This window comes from Parasteatoda tepidariorum, chromosome 1 (assembly GCF_982258835.1).
Source record: "Parasteatoda tepidariorum strain Cologne lab strain chromosome 1, Ptep-v5.0, whole genome shotgun sequence".
Lineage (NCBI taxonomy): Eukaryota > Metazoa > Arthropoda > Arachnida > Araneae > Theridiidae > Parasteatoda > Parasteatoda tepidariorum.
The window spans coordinates 110,804,388-110,818,571 of record NC_141755.1 but is presented as its reverse complement, the minus strand read 5'-3'; the positions used below and the strand labels follow the sequence as shown (position 1 = coordinate 110,818,571).

Sequence of the window (14,184 nt, the reverse complement as noted above, 5' to 3'; positions counted from 1 at the left end):
TATATATATATATATATATATATATATATGTAAAATGATGTAGTCGGACCGAGCAGGAAAACAGACACAGGATTTTAATTAAATCAGAGTAACTTTTATTTGATCATTCTTAGTTGAGTGGGAGCGAAGAAGTGATGTTTACTCCATCAGCAAACAGTCTTTCTGGTAGGGAAAATCTTGCAAAAAATCCTAAAATGTCTCTATTTAGGGAAAAGAGGGAAATCTCAGAAATTACTATTGGTTAATAAACTTGCTCGAGTGATTCCCACGGCTTAAAAGGGAAAAAAGATCTTTATTTAAATTTATGCATAATTGGGCCAAAAATAGATTTAGAAACATGATGTAGCTTTTAAAAGTGTGAGAAAGTATTTCGATTTGAATAATTATTTAGTAATAAAGTAGGAGTTGTTTTATAGCAAAGAAACTAACATAAAAAGATTAATAAAAGCTTTTTATGTTACATACATACACATATATATATATATATATATATATATATATATATATATATATATATATATATATATATATATATATATATATATATATATATATATATATGTAATAACAAGGCTACATCCTTGTTATCATTGTTGTATTCAGCTTGAATGATTCAGTTGTAAGCCATAATACGTTCTAAAAAGGTTTATTTAAGGGTAGGGTGGTGGTTATAACAGTTCACATCCACACTCTACAAGGGAGGGGGTGTGGACAAAACTCCGAATGGTTCCGGCAGATCTTTTATGGAACACGTTAATCAGCAAGAGACATGCAAAACCATTGCTTTCTCATAAAATACTTACAGATTTGGAGGTGAAAAGGCTCAGTCAGTGCATAGTTTGTAACTATACGCATTATCGGCAATCATTTAATGCTTCCTAATATGGAAGTGAATGAGGGACAAGATTCTAAAAATAACTACTCCTTTGCAATATAAATCTAATTATAATTCAATGTTTTCATCCTTGAAGTCCCATAATAGAATTTCTACACCTATTCTGTACCAAAGACATTTTATGAAAACGAAAGAGTTTTAATGGTTTTATTAATACAAAAGTATTTATAATTTTTGTATTACATATATATATACACACACATATACAGTATACTCTCTATATTGCAAACTTTGGTATCTCTAAAACCCTTTTATGTCAAAAAAATACTTTTTCCCTTAGTATTGCATATCCACCTAGTATTAATATAAATTCCTATGTCGAATAATTTTCGAAGTAAAAGACTTTTTTCCTTGGAAAAATCATCACATACCACCACTCAACATTACTGTGTCTCAGGAGAAAATGCTGGCCACTTATTAAAACGTCTTATGAAATGCTCCGAGAACAATGAGCAATTTCAAAAACAATGTTGACAGGCCACGATGGTAGAGTTTTTTTTAAGCCGTTAAAAATTAGCCGTTGTATTGATTTTTAGGAAAAGAATAAATTTTTTATATTTGCTTTTTAAAAAATGTAATAAAAACTAAATAATTAGTTTAATTTAATGAAAATTGGATTAAGAATGTTAAAAAAAAAATTTAATTTAGGAAATTAGAGAAATCTTTAAATGCTAGGAAATATGTAATGCCTATATAGTAGGGCGTATCGAAAAAAATCGTAATTTCTTAAATCTTTCTGCGGTAGTGCGGAAAAGATGTGAATTCCTATTATTAAAAAATTAGCGGAATCTTAAAACTCTGGGTTGATATCTTCTGTTGCCTCAATGGGCCTAAAGTTCCAAAAATTCGACTAAAAATGATTAAAATACAAAAATTAATACATAACCACAGATTTCGTTGATCGGTTTGAGGTAGCACTTAAAAGTTACAATATTTTAAAAACAACAACTATAAAAAATTTTAGAATTACAGATTAATATCTTCTGCCGCCTCATCGGCATCTAATTTTGGAAATTTCGACGCATTTTGGTACTTTTCTGTATAACTGTTTACTGCTTGCACAATCGAGACAGACTGGATTTGGCGCTCTGCCAAAAAAAGTAGAACAGCCTTATTTTGAACCCTATTTTGACAGTTCTTGTCAGTCAAAGATATGGTGTATCCAACAGAAAAACGGCTGCTATAGCATGGAGTGTTATGAAAGATATCGCAAGATTAATATCGCAATCAGATACCAGCCTCATTAGAGACAAAAAATATAGAGGAAAAAAATCGAGAATTTACAAAGAAATTGTCTCAAAATCAAATGAAAATCGGTCCACTATATATGGCCTTTATTTTGATAGACGACATGACAAAACTTTAACATCAGAAACACACGAGGGCAAGCAGTTCCAAAGAACAATTGTAAAAGCTCATTACTGTATTCTATCGGAGCTTGATTTTACGTACATGGGACATGTTATGCCTGTAAGTGGATCTAGTCCTCATATACCTAATAGAATTTACGAATACAGGTGATTTATTGGATGATTTTAGTAACCTTTTCGTTCTCGGGTGTGACGGCACCGTAGTGAACACAAAAGTGTTTAATGGTGTAATTCGCAGGCTTGAATTGAAACTTCAGAGAGCAGTACAATGGATTATCTGCTTACTTCATTTCAATGAGTTGCCATTACGACACCTATTTGAGTCCATTGACGGCAAGTCATCTGGCCCCACATCTTACACCGGAGACATTGGACGGAACCTCAAAGGATGCGAAAAGCTTTCAATTGTTGCTTTTAATAGCATTGAATGCGAGATGCCAGATATTGATCCCACCACTCTCAGTTCAGATCAGAAATACTCATTAAGCATTTGCACCGCCATTAGTTTTGGCTTTTAATGTTCAGATCTAGCTAACCGGGAACCAGGAACATTGAATTCGGTTCACTGGCTAACAACTGCTAATCGAATACTGAGGTATATCTACATATCTACATCAGGTATGAGGTATGACATGAGGTATATCTACATATCTATTGATCTACATCTACATTAGACCCATCAAACGTGTTGCTAACTTTAGTTGTATTCATTCTAAGAGTCTGCGCACCTTCATGGTTCCGAATAAAGATTCATCATTCCATAAAAAACAGTACTAGACACCTGTGGCATTTCATCAATTCCTCTCGCTACTTGCCTAAAAAGTATCGTGACGTAATCAAACCAATTATTTCTCGCAACGCTTACTTTGCAGCTCCAGAAAACATGCTTTTGGCCATGTTAATGGATGAGGGATGCCATATTAGGACCCTTGCAGCTCGGTGGATTAGTAAGGCAAGGGAAGTTAGCCCAGAAGGAAATTGTGTTCGCAGATTCGTTATTCCTGCTCTTAACTTTGGAGCAACAGACTATGTAGATCTCATTGACTGGCAAGTTTGTTATGTGTTCACCCGTTCTCAAAGAGATCAGTTCTCAAGAACTTCTAAAGATGATAAGGGACGGTATGCCAATGGACTGATGGAACTTTATTAAAGTTCCTTCACACACACAAGTAGTGGAGCGGATTGTGAAACTAGTTATTGCAGTTTCGGGAAAAACAGTTGGCCCGCTGAGCATGGATAGATTTATTAGAGCGACACTAGAATCCAGAAAACATATGTCAAAATTTGAGACAAAAAATGATTACAAACAGTAATGCTTTTGTCATTTGTATGTTTAAGAGGTAAAATAAAGTCTCTCTTCCCATTAAAATGAGGTAAGTGAGAAGTTTATTAACTGAAATTTTTTGCCTTCATTTTCCAAAATATTGTGGCGATGAGGCGGCAGAAGATATAAAAATAAAATTCTAAAATTTTTTATGGTTGTATTTGTTACAGAATAGCAACTAGTAAACACTACCTCAAACCGATAAACGAAATATGGGTTTGTTTATTTTTTTTTTATTTTAATGATTTTTGGTCAAATTTTCGGAACTTTCGGCCCACTGAGGCGACAGAAGATATTGACCCAGAGTTTTGATATTCCGCACAATTTTTAATGATGGGTGTTCACATCTTTTCCGCACTACCGCAAAAAGATCTAAGAAATTTCGATTTTTTCGATACGCCCTACTATATAGGCATCACAACTCCTGAAACATTATTTTTCAGTTCTATAATCATGGAACGATTTTATATAATTAACTGCAGTAATACTAATAATAATGGCTCATGTTTAAAAAAAAAATTAATTCTAGTAAATTAATCTCAAAATTTTTGTGATAAATAGTATTTATTATAGGATTTCTGTATTACGATATAAAAATATTGTTTTCTTTATGTTGATTTAGTTCTTTTAGGTAATTTATTTAAATTGCTTTTGAATAATTTGAATGGATGCATAGCAGCATTTTCAAACATTAAGAAACATTGACAGAATTTAATTATGTATTTATTTTGTCTTAGTTACTCTGCCACTTGGTTTAAGGTTATGTATGTGCATGCTTAACTTTTAAAATCACATTATTTAAGAGGTTTTTTTCGGAGCTCTTTTGCCAAAGAAAATAAATAAAATCACAGTTTAAGTGCCTTACACTGGAGGCAAAGCTATAATTCTATATTTTCCGTCTCCATCCATGTTTGGTTGTCCCGTAGCCACAAGGTGACTAATTCGCAAAACTGTCTGGAGTCAGCAGTCTGCTATGAATGTTTAGTTATTTAGGGTTAATAAGTATGTAATTGTTATGAATATTTTATACTGTTCTAAAAATTAATTTATTTCACTTGTTTCTTAAAATTTTTCATCATTTTAGATATGAACCTGGTAATGTTTGCCATATTTTGACTGCATATATTATTAAAAGTGTAACTTTCAATTTCTGAAAAAGTGTCCACATAATTTATAAAGTGGCTATAAAAATAACATTTACAAAAAAAACCTTTATATTATGCGACAATGAGCTTTTATAAAACAGCTTTAAGATCTCAAATGCAAAAGCAAAGCAAAAAGTTACTCAAGTAGCACTTTTAAGCTTAATGTACATTATATTTGGCTTTATTAAAAATTAATCAATAACAATAACAGCAATTCAATCAATACAATAACAATCAATAACATTTTGGCTTTATTAAAAATTAATCATTAATCAATAGCAATTTTGTTTCAATAATCCATTACACCACTAAAGAGTAAGAAGAACAATAAAAAGTTTCAGTTTTGTATCAGAATTAAAATTGTGTTACAATTTATATTTTACAGTTATAACCATTGTACAAAAATTATTTAAAAAACAAAACTTCTTTTATAAGCATTTTCAGGTTTTATGTTTTAATGTTTTACTTTTAAATAACGAAATGTCTCTTTTAGCTATGAAATTTGATTTAGGTTAAAATTTGATATTTAGGATTTCTTAATACCTGATATTTTTTTTCAGGTGAATTCTGCTTATAAATTGACAGAAAATGAGGCTATTGAAGTAGCAAACACAATTAATGCTGAATATTGGCCAGTATCTTCAAAAACAGGTTTGTATTCTTCAGTTTTTTTTGTTTGTTTTTTTGCATTTCTTTTATTTTAATGTAATTCGTAACTTTTTTTTTTTTGCTTATTTAGTTTATGAATACTATTCTATTTATTTTTATTCTAACTTTATTGTAATTTTCAGCATTTTTAAGTGATGTTAAAAACAAAACAAACTTAAAGAATTGAAAACAGTCTAATATATATATATACAGTAAAACTTGTGTAAGTTGACCACTTGTGGGGCATTGTTTTAGTGGTCAACTTAGACAAGTGGTTAACTTATAGAGGGGGTGGGTCATGGTTTACTTTTTCGTTTTCTTTATCATGTTGCTATATATTTAATTTTTTTTTACTTGATTCAGAAAATATGCAAATGAATATCTTAAGTGTTTAAACCTAAATGAACTTCAATTTGATACATATAATTCTAATAATTAACAAATTTTTTTAAAAAAAATTATTTCGTTAGTTATGCATGTAAAGTCTTTAATAAATATAATTTCTTAAAATATCAGAACACAAAAACGTGTAATTTGAAAACTTTAACAAAATAAAATTGTTTGAACACTGTAAAATTTATTTACTACACTTAAAGATCAGACCATAAATAAAGGATCAAAGCCTATTTCAGAGCATTCATTTATTCAAATGCTCACTTCACAAAGTGAATATTTGTAATAGTAATGAAAATTAAATCTATGAACATAGATAAATTTACCATTGTGTAATTATGATTTAATTTTCTTAAAAATGGAATATGAATAAAAAGGCAGTGTTTTTAAGGGATGGTGGCTATTTTTACAGAAAGGGAAAAGAGGGTGTATTTATAGGGATCAAGGGTTAAAAAGGGCTATAAAATAGCTTAAGGAAAACTCAACATACACATATTTACATACTGATATAAATATATATCACATAACACCACCTAAAAAGTACATCCACCACCCTCCAAAATATTCCCTGTCCATCTATAAACAAACATTGAAGAAAAACTTATCTTTAAAAACTCATTCAATTTTTAATATTGTCCATTACAATGTGTATTTTATTACAAATCGCAAAAGGGTTTAATTTAAAGACATATTTAATTAAAATTTAATGTTGTAAATTTAATTAAAAACTCAGAACAATATTAATAATCAATATTTCACATAAAACTGAAAATTAAATACAAGATCTTAATAAATTTAACTCAGTCAAATTTGTCAACCTTTTGTTTAATTGTCTAAATTATCTTGTATTTTAAAGATTTGTTTTCCTCATATTTGACAAAATAATTCACTAATATAAAAATTAAATTGTTTACTTTATTTTTTGAAAAAATGATTTTTTTTAAAAAAAATTTCATTAAAATATCAACTGATTTTAAAATTAAGTTAAAATAAGCATTTCAAATAAAATCGTTACATAGTTATTTTTTTACAAAAACTTAGAAAAGAAATTTCCAGTTTAGTTTAGTCATTTAATATAAATATTAAATTTATAGAATTAATAGAAATGAACACAGTTAAGAAATTTTAAACTCATCCCCTATGCATATAAATTTCTTCTATTTTATCCAGTTATTGCCATTGTCTTAGAAAAAAATGATTTTTTCTTGAAAAGCGCTCAATTTTCACGTAAATCACTTAACATAAAGTCTACTATGTGATACTGCACAATACCTTTTTACATTGCTTTTTATTGTGACAATTAAGCTCCTCTGCTAGGTATTTATAGTTTTTTGAAATATTTTTCCTGGAATTGATGTTTTTTAGTGTTCATTTTTTGAAATTAAAAATGTTATGTTATTGCCAGAACTATAAGCAAGGCAAATGATGGTTATATATTTTAAAAATGACAAAAAGTTATAAAAGCCTTGATTTAGGGTACTACCCCAAGGCAGAGGTAAATACCGATTCATAAATACCATACTTACTGGTTATTTATCTGACCACATCTATACCCATGCAGTGTTTGGCTGAATTTGAATTGATAAAGCTCTTAATAAATATAAAGTAATGACTATAAAATATGTAAGCTTTTAATTGCTGCAATTTTTGTAGTCTTTATCAAATTTTCTTACTTATCTTCCTTCTCAATGACGATACATATTATTTAAAAAACTATTTTAAGCTTGAAATTTTTTTTGTGTATAAAAATAAATAATTATAATAAAGTTTGCATAAAACACTGAAAAGTTAAAAATTTTATACCTTATTATTTTGAACTTTTTTTAAAAAATTTTTCATGCAAAAAATTTGTATTTATATATATTATTATATATATATAAACAAAATATACAAAATATTTATTATCTTTAACTTTCTTTTCTAAAAATGAACTATTTAACATGTTTTATTCAATTTATAAATTATTTTAAAAACAAAAAATATCAGTACCTATTTAATTTTATCTTATTAAAATATATAGATTAATTAAAAAATTTGTAATTTAAATTAAAATTTTGTTGTTATTCTTTTTAAATTACAAAATTAAGTTGAGAAATTTTGTAATTTAAAATTTGCATTAAAATGTTATAATTAGTTAAAAATTAATTCAAATATTTTGATTAAAAAATAAGAAAAATAAAACATTTATAAATTTTTGTCTTAAAAATTTAATTTTTTAAAAGAATTTATTTTGATGAAAAAAAATTATAATTTATAAATTGAATAAAACTTATTAAATGGGTATTAACCTTTTTAGATAAAGAAATTTGAATTGAACTCCTGACCTCACAGGTAGAAGGTGAATAGCCTAACTGTTACACCACGAAAGAAAAAAAATTAACCTAAACCAATATTAGCTTAGTTTTAAAATAAACTAAAATACGCATTTGAAAATAATGAAGTTATATTTCTTGAAACTAATAAGAAATCAATTATAAATGATTAAATAAAAATAAATAAAAAAACTTATCTTAAGAAAAAGTTTTCAGCATTTTTTCAAAATTGCCTCATGCAATACACGCCATCTCCCTTCCAATCCATTCAATTGTGATGTCATTTTCGACCAATAACGTGTCTTGGCTACTCTTAAATATTATCACACGTATAATTTGTGCCCTATCTTAACTACATGCTCCTTAATTTAAGCTTAATTTTGTTTTAATAAGAATTTTCTAGACATGTTCCACCCTTGTTAGATACAAACTTGTTTGCAAGCAATCACTTGTGAGAACTAAGCAACAATATTTGGGCATAAGCTTACTATTCTGGGTTACACCAGAAATCCCAATTGAAATTGCAAGCATTCTCTAAAATGTTTAATCCTCTTTGAATAGAATTAAATTAATTTTGTTCAGTATATTATGAACTGATAACATATCGATAAGACTGCATTAAAACTCTACTAAGCTGTTTAGTTTGTCTCAGAAAGATATTTTTGAGCAATTATATAGTTTTTTTGCAAATTCAAGAATGGTATTTATTATAAGGATATTTTTTGTGCTGTCTAATTTAAATATTTTTAGATTTTGTCTGTTTTATTTTCTAAGTATTCCTTTTGTGCATGTGGATAAACAATTCAATACTGCTGTTTGCATTACTTTGTTGTTTTTGAAAATTTTTATTTTATACTGTAAGTAAACTTATTTAATTCTTGTACATTTCCATTATTTCACAATGATTTGTTTATAATAAATATTTCTATCATGTGGAATATTTTTCTAACTTGTATCTAAAATTTAGCAATAACTTAGAAGTTGGAATTGCTAACATGTGTTTCGAAGACTTTTATTTATCTTTCAGGTTTTGAAGTGGTTATTAATTTGTTATTTCTTAATTTAAAAGTTCATGTATTTTTTTAATATGGTCATATATTTTTCTTAGTATGGTTATTAAAAAATCATATAGTATTTTGATGAATATAGAACCATAGTTTTTGATATATATAATTTTCACAAGATTCTTAAAATAAGATCCTTAATGCATTGACCTCTAATAATGTTTTAAGATTTGCTATTCCTTTTTCTCTTCACTAAAAATATATATATATATATTTACCAGCAAGCTGTAAAGTTTCTCATTTATCAAAAGTTTCTTATTTTCTATGTTTGCAGTAAATTTTAGTTGAATTTTAAATAACTGGTAGATTCTTAAACTGTTATTCAAAGAAACATTTAAAATATATTTTAAAATTTCTCTTAAATACTTTTTAGAGAGGGGTTTAAACACTGCTAACAGAGAGCTTGATAACATTTTTTAATTCTGTTACATTTGTTTGAATATTATAAATAGTATAACTATCAAAAATGCATGTTACAAATTAAAAATTGTATGCAAGTTTCAATTAGAGTGCACAATTGTCTACAGTTACGTTAAGTCATCTTTAATGCAAAGTACAATGCAGAAAACATTGCAAGAACAAACATTACAAATAGTGTGGAATATTTTAATCAGCCTATGAGAAAAGGCTTAAATACTTAAGAAAAATCAGCCTAAAAGTTTTTTACTGCTCTTTTTATTTTTTTAAATTCAGTTATATTTGTTTTCAAATTTTTTTATACCTATTTGTAATGTTTTTCTGTATAATTTTTCTGTAATGTGCTTTTTACCAAATATAATGCTCTATCATAGTTTTGATGCTTATGTATTATTTTCATGGTTTGTTTTGATTTTTTGAATCTCTTTTATACTTATCAATCTTTATATCATAATATTAATTACTTGTAGGACTCATCTTCACAGAGCTGCTTCTTGCAATAATTCACCTATAATTAAATTGTTTTGCTGGAAAAAGATGATCAACTTGAGATTAATCAGGAAAGAGTCTGGAAGAGGAATACTCTGAATACCTCTACAGTAAGTTCTAAATAATATAAAACTTGTAAATTTCTTTATTACATATACAGATAACCGAAGTGTTGTGCAGACTTGGGTGACCTCCTTATTACAAGGTTCCCACACTCCTTAAAAACTGCTTAATTTTTATTTTGGAAAATAAGGGCTATTCAAAGTAGTTAATTTTGGTACAAGGTTTTTAAAAATATTTAATTTTTCAGCATCGCTATAGTTGATGGGAATAATTTTTTCAGTTCAATTTTTTAAAACAAAAAGTTGATCTTTTATCACCTAGACTTAGACTATGGTAGAGCATTTAAGAGAGACAAGAAAGGGTGTGTCTGAGGGGGCTACAGGCAAGGGGGGTAAGCATATTTCATTCATATACTGGTTCTTTCATTAATATATTCTGCATTTTGTCTAAAATCTATCCCAAACCTTTTGTTATAAATGTCGATTAGAATAAAATTCTAACTTAGATTTTAATAATCATTTTATTCAGTTAACATTGCAACTTAAAATGTTTCTTCTTCTTCTTTTAAAATTTCTATTAGACTTTTGGTAGTAAAATTAGTTCATGTTTTTCATCAGATTGTTTAGTAATCCTATGTAAAGTTAATTCCTAATAACAGTTTTGGCTGGAAATAATTTTATGTAATCCTCATTATAAAAGTTGAGGTACCATAAACGTTATATGATAAAGTGATATTGCAGGATAAGAAAATGCCACTAATAATAAAGAATACTGTTTTGTTTTAAACTGTTAATTTACAATAAAAATAAAATATCAAATCATAATGATAGTAGAGAGTAATATTAAGAATGATAGAGGATAATAAAAAATATTACAAGTAATTGTCTATAAATGATTAAAAATTAAATAATTTACCAGTATTTATTAATTAAGTAACCTTATCAATTTTCTGCCTAAGGAATGTGTTGATACCCTTAAAAAATGGTTTTAGAGCCTTTTATTAATAAGTTTCAATGAAAAACATTGGTTTGAAAATTATAAATCTTCTGAACATAATTGTGTTTTTATTCTATAAAAATTTCATAAAAATATTTATTTCAATAAATTTAAAAAAAAAAGTTAAGCCAAATGAAAAAAAGTGAATGATTTAAGGTGCTTAAATACCAGCATTGTCTGTTTTTACTTGAAATAGGACTTAATTTGACATGACATGTTAAGAAAACTACTATCATGCATAACTCTAATTATACTTTTTAGTATTAATTCTTTTAATATTCATTTGAAACATTTTATTAATGGAAAAGAAAGAATTTTTTCGGCATAACTGAATATTTAGCGAGATTGGTCCACAACTAAATATGTGATGCATGTCTAGCATAGTTGCCAACTGTTCCGATTAAATCGCGTTTGTTCCGATTTTTTAGCTTTGTTTTGAAACTACGGTTTTAGGCCAAAATGTTCTGATTTTTCGACATTCTAGTGCCTTTTCACTCCTTATACCTTATTTCTTTCAACCCAAGGCAGGTCTAAAAACGAGAAGCAGGGCATGTGATTTTTCGGCAAATATCACGGAATTCTGTTAGACCATTGGTTAGCACGCTTCGCGAATCAAAGCTTTATAATCCGACAAGATTTTGAAACTATTGCTAAATCACATTGACGGGACGTTTATGATTCTTCTGCCAATTTGATTCCTTTGATTTGGCTGATTTTCGCCATACTGAGTATTAGGAACTCCATCGGAATCTGCTAATATCACGATTCTCATTCAGACGATTTTAATATCAATCATCAATTTTGATATTTAGCTAATTTAAAAGTTATGCGATGTGATTTATATTCTCGTGATTTAAAAGTTATGCATCATGATTCCTATTTACGCAATTTAAAAATTCAGTATTGTTATTTGTATTTTGGCTTTTTTAAAATCCAATTTCACGATTCATATTCACTCGATTTTTAAAATCCAGTATTATGATTCATGTAAGAAGTAAGTTTTTTCTTGAATTAATTACTATAAACATGTGATATTCTTTATTAGTAAGTAATTTAATTAAAACTGTTTGCTGAAAAAATTATTTTCAGCATGAAACATTTATAAATTGATATTGTTATACCAATAGTTTAGTTTTTGATATTTTGTTTTCACTTTGTGTCATAATTTCCCACGATTAGCTTATCAAGCTTTGTGTTCCTCTTTTTGTTTTTAACAAGTAGGCAGTTTTCTAGAAACCACAATATAAAAACTTGTAATAATTTTTTCTCAACTTTCTTTCTTTTTTTAAGTATATGAAAAGAAAATTGCAAATCTTGATTTCGCCAATTAATTTTACAATTCAATTTCAATGAAATTATAAAGATGGAATACTGATTAGTTTCATAGATGTTGTTAACCGTTAACAGTCTGAAAATGTTTGTTTTTTTCCCTTCAAAAATCCAACTTAGGTTATCAAAAATTACCCGGTCTCACTTTGACAAGCCCTGTTAGTTAATACAATTTTATCAGTACTTATATTATAATAAAGTTGCCTTTTATTGTTTTTTTTATTGATTGATTTTCTTTTTCAAGAAAGATCAATAATTGGCACTGTCACTGGTGGTATATATGCATATTCGATGATAAACAATCCTATTATTTTTAAGGTCTTTTATTTTTGCTTTCTTAGAAGAGTGGAAATCGTGTATTAAGTATTTTTGAATATTTTTTTTTAAAATTCGTTCAATTACTTTTGTAAAATTATACTACATTATTACATACAAAAACTCTATATATTAAATTCCATGTAGTGTAGGCCTTGTTGCTGAACTTTATTCAGCCCAGCATTTGCTCCGTTTAATAGCATGTACAAGAGTAACTGTAATCTGGTACAAAACAATTTTTTAATTGATTATATAAAATTCATCATTCAATTTACTTCTGCAAATGTTTTCATATTTTGATATATAATATGGGTTCACTCTTTGCATCTTTTCCCACCCATGTACCCTATATGTCATTCCCCGTCAATTAGGAATTCATATCATAATTAACTAAATGTTGATAATTTTTACATTAAAACTGTTGATTGAAGTCTGCAAATCAATGACTAGCAATGAAGAAACTTTAAAACAAAAATTTAGTTAAAGTTTTCAATTGCCATTGCATTAGAAAATGTAATTAATTACTGCTTGCTGACTTAAATGCTTTTAAAACATACAAAGAAAATAATTAACTTTTTTTCTTATCAATAAATAATTTATTAAAAAAACATGAAAAATATTTTAAATGATATTTTTTTTAAAAATTATTGAATATTTTTAAGAAAATAAATAATATTGCAAGGAAATATGTAAATAACAGTTCATTTCACTTTTTGAAAATTTGTCGTATATTTTGTGCCTACAACCAGTAAACATTTTCATACAAACAACCCATTAATGATAATCTTATCTCTATCATTTTCTTTTACCTTATCCACAACACCTAAACACATAGTAGAATATACTTTTTCTTTATTGTCTAAACAATTTATTATAAAAAAAATAAGAATGTTTTTGAATCTGTATTACTAAGTACTTCATTACAAATTGCTATCGTAAATAATCGCAACCACTAACCACATATTTTTTTTTATTTTTTTTGGTGCAAAAAAGAAAGAAATATATGTTGAGCAAACTTCCAATACAAATTATGAAAATAAATTTTAAAAAATACATTTAATTTTGGATATAGGTTTTTTAGCTATTCAGTTTATTTGTTTTTTACAAAGCTCACGTTTTTAAATCAAAACTATCTGTGGGACACAAAAAATAATGTATTCATAATTATCTAAACACTTTTAATTAAACTTTTTTAAAGTTTTCTCAATTAATAATATTTTTAACAGTCATAAATTTGTTCTTTCATTTTAAAATTTTGTCTTCTTATACTTACTGACTATGTTCTTATTGTCAAACGATAACATTTTTATTTTTTGAAATCTGACAATATAGAAACAACATATGCAATTGCATTATAAAAATTAAAACATATTAAGCTCATGAAAAGTTTTTCAAATGATTAAAAAATTACAATCCCTTACTCG

At 27.0% G+C, this 14,184-nt stretch overlaps 1 protein-coding gene across 1 annotated transcript in view; it reads left to right on the top strand.

Moving 5' to 3' along the window:
• LOC147816710 (ras-related protein Rab-34-like) overlaps nucleotides 1-14,184 on the top strand; it is a 45,710-nt gene that overhangs the window by 17,638 nt on the left and 13,888 nt on the right. The window contains exons 8-9 of the mRNA XM_087150405.1: nucleotides 5,295-5,385; nucleotides 10,039-10,167. The gene's annotated coding sequence lies outside the window, so the exon portion shown is untranslated. The remainder of the gene's footprint in view (nucleotides 1-5,294; nucleotides 5,386-10,038; nucleotides 10,168-14,184) is intronic.